Consider the following 3,787-nt stretch of genomic DNA (forward strand, 5'->3'; position numbering starts at 1 on the left):
AACCTTCTGGGTACCATTCACATACTTCTCAGCCTACTGCCAAAGCATATGCTACCAATAGCACCAACACTCATTACAATGTAAAACATAACATAACTGTTGCTTTTTCCCCCCCTCCAAGTCCTTCGCTAACTTTTTTCTGGAGAAGCTTCAGTGCTCCACAACATTTTAAACATAGCCAAGGAGACAAAGGAACCATTACATACACACAGCCAAAAAACAATGGGCCAAATTTATATCACTATAAATAGAGTGGTGCCTTATTTTGCACTACAGTAGTCACTAAGAAGCTGGACTGTTTCCATATCATGCTTCTCTTCTCATCTAAAAGGAAGAGGAAAGTGGGGACAAGGAGGGCTGGAGCAGGAGAAGAAATGAGTGAGAAAGGCAAGGCAAATTGGGGTTGGGGAGGTAAAAAGAAGAGCACAATCCTAACCAGGTCTACTCAGAAGTAAGGCCTATTCGTTCAATGGGGCTTACTCTCAGGAAAGTGTGGTAGCAGCCGAAGGGAGGTAGGAAGAGGCATATGCCTTCATTTTGCGACCTCCTCGCAGAATGGCTCTGAAGGGGAGGGGAGGGTCTGCTTGCAAGGTGTGTTCAGGGCCCCGCAAAACTTAACTTAAGTGCATTGCACCCTTCTAGTTATGCCTCTGGTTCCTTCCTTCCTTCCTTCACCTCTTAGATTAAAAAAGTTCACCAGGCAGCTTACAGTTACTGCAGAAATAGTTTTTTTCAAATGCATATTGTAGGAACTCTCATCCTATTCCAATTTTTCCTGAGGGAGAAAGCACTTAGAGTTTAACGTATGTGTAGTTGTGTACGAAGTATGGCACACGTGTCTGACACTGTCTTAAACTGAGTCAGAGAAAGAGAGGGGATTTTTCCCTCCTGAAATAGCCCTCAGGCTACTTACTGTAGAGTAGTTCTATTGCAAGCACTAGTGACATCCACAGTGCTCCATTTGACAAATGTAGCCTTTGGACCCCTGGTCTCCTTAAGATACTACTACTACTACTACTACTACTACTATTATTATTATTATTATTATTATTATCCCGCCTTTCTCCCTGAAGGGACTCAAGGCAGCTTACAAATTAAAAAAAAAATTAAAAACAGATAAAAACATAACATATCATAAAAACATTAGTCAGATAAAAAAAAGTAGTCAAAAGAGCAAAGCACAGCAAATTAGAAAAGGATCGGGCCTGTAACCAGATGTTAAAAAAGATATTAAAAGATGTTAAAAGGCCAGGAACTCAGAAGGCTTGTCTAAACAGTGCTGGAGGAATTTAAAAAGTAGTAGTTTCCTCTTTGGGGGGAAGCAGAGTAGCTTCAGCAGCAGACACCCTCCCCCTCTTGATTGGGTATCACCCCAGGGAAGCTCCCTCACCCGGCTGACTGCTAATCAATAAAAGACAAGAGACAATGGCTTGTAAAAGTTGCAAAGGAAGTTGTTTACTCACGGTTCCACAGAAAGCATATTTGTTGTTGGCATCCTTCAGTCTCGGAAGACTATGGTGTCACGCTCTGAATGGTGGTTCTGGAACAGAGTGTCCTCTCCAGTGCGCGAAGCCTGGGTAAAGTAGGTATGGAGGATAGGCTGTTACCCATGCAGCAAATCCCCCCTCTCCACGTCGCTGGAATGGTCCAATGGAAAGGCAGAAGCCAATACGGTTGGTTCCAGCGGCATCGCAGGAGTTGCCAGAACGTGACTGTGTTCAGCCATGAACTGCCTCAGGGACTCCGGCTCCTGATTTTGCCTCGAGGTTGACTCCTGAAGCCTTTTCCATAACTGGATGTAGCCACAAGGCAGTGGAGGTTTGGGGTCAGAGTTTTCCTTCTCTCAGATGAGCTGCCTTCCCAGGCTGACGAGTCCCATCGACCCGGTGGCTGTTTAGTCGCCTCTTACGACAAGTACAGCCAAACTGAGGGCCTATTCTTATCCCCAGCCCCCAGGGGAAGAAAGCATATTTACAGCATCTGATTAGGATCAGAGGTTCAGCTAACTTAGAGATAGCAAGGCCCTAAAGCTGCCTCACCCTGCATGCCATGTGTTCAAGACAGGTCAGTGGTCAGAGAGGAAGAGAGGATGTGCTCGGAGAAGAAGGGAAGGTTATAGGGTCTGGGCCATACCCCCACAAAGGTCACAGAAGTGGACAGGTAAAGAGTAGAGTCACTGGGCCATGGCTTAACCCCTTCTGGACAGCGTCCTGCCGCCTCTGGACAGCAGACGGAGTTGCTCCAAACTCCAACAAACAGAAGGGTCTTCAGGCCTTGCCGAAAAGTCTCAAGAGAGGAAGCCATTCTCAAGTCAAGGGGAAGGGAGTTCCATAATGTTGGTGCCACTACTGAGAAGGCCCTATTTCTTGCCGTCGCCCCACGTTCCTTCCTAGGCGGCGGCACTTGTAAAAAGGCCTTGAGAGCATATTCCTTGAGAGCGTGAAAGCAATAAATCTATTTGACCCCAAAGAAAAGAACTGCCTGCATTTTATAAGCAACTTGTGCAGACTGTACCTGTTCATCTGATAGGTATGATAAGAAACATTAAAAGGCATCTTTTTTTTGCTCTTTGCCTTCTAGAAAAATAATAAACTGTGGCCTCCTGTCTGAGATTGTCAGCTTTTAAGATGCCTGAGTGTATGACCTCAAGCATGTCATTTTTCAGCTTCCATCACCTCTGCAGAAATGGTCTGGCAAAGAGAGTATGAACAATTACGAAGATATTTTCTCATCATCTATGAACTCACTGTGTTGAACTGCATGACAGTCGCCATACTGAACACTAGATTATGCCCAACTGAACATTTCTGAACTATGTCGTGTCTAAATCTCTAGTCTATGTTTCCTAGTCCAAAGTTGTCAAGTGAAAACAATACTTTAAAAAAAAAAAGTTTTTATTTTTCTATTAATTATCTTTAAAAGCATAGCTTGATACTTTCTTTGAAAAGAGATAAAAATGAATAATACTGGGTGAAAAAAGTCTGTGATAGTAAATATTAACTGAGACTGACCATAGACATCACCAAGTGAAAGGACCATTGCATCTATTCGGTCTAGAATAAAGGCATCTGAGCGGGGACATGATTGAGGCCGAAATCCTATCCATACTTACCTGGGAGTAAGCCCTACTGACTATAATGGGACTCACTTCTGAGTAGACATGCATAGGATTGGGCTCTAAAACATATAAAATTATGCATGGGATAGATAGTGTGGATAGAGGGATGTTCTTTTCTCTTTCACACACCACCAGAACCAGAGGACATCCACTAAAATTGAGCGTTGGGAGAGTTAGAACAGACAAATAAAATATTTCTTTACCCAGCCTGTAATTAATCTTGCCACAGAATCTAGTGATGGTGTCTGGCCTAGATGCCTTTAAAAGGATTGGACAGATTTCTGGAGGAACAGTCCACCACAGGATACAAGCCACAATGGATAAATGCAACCTCCTGATTTTGTAAGTTAGCTACCTCAGAACACCAGGTGCAAGGGAGGGCACCAGGATGGAGGTCTCTTGTTTGTCTTGTGTGCTCCCTGAGGCAGCTGGTGGGACACTGTGCGATACAGGATGATGGACCAGTTGGGCCTTTGGCCTGATCTAGTGGAGCTCTTCTTATGTTCTTATTCTAGACCAGGGGTGCCCAAACCCCGGCCCTGGGGCCACTTGTGGCCCTCAAGGCCTCTCAACGTGGCTCTCAGGGAGCCCCCAGTCTCCAATGAGCCTCTGGCCCTCTGGAGATTTGTTGGAGACCACACTGGCCCAATGCAACTGCTCTCAGCTTGA

Source organism: Tiliqua scincoides, chromosome 7 (assembly GCF_035046505.1).
Source record: "Tiliqua scincoides isolate rTilSci1 chromosome 7, rTilSci1.hap2, whole genome shotgun sequence".
NCBI lineage: Eukaryota > Metazoa > Chordata > Lepidosauria > Squamata > Scincidae > Tiliqua > Tiliqua scincoides.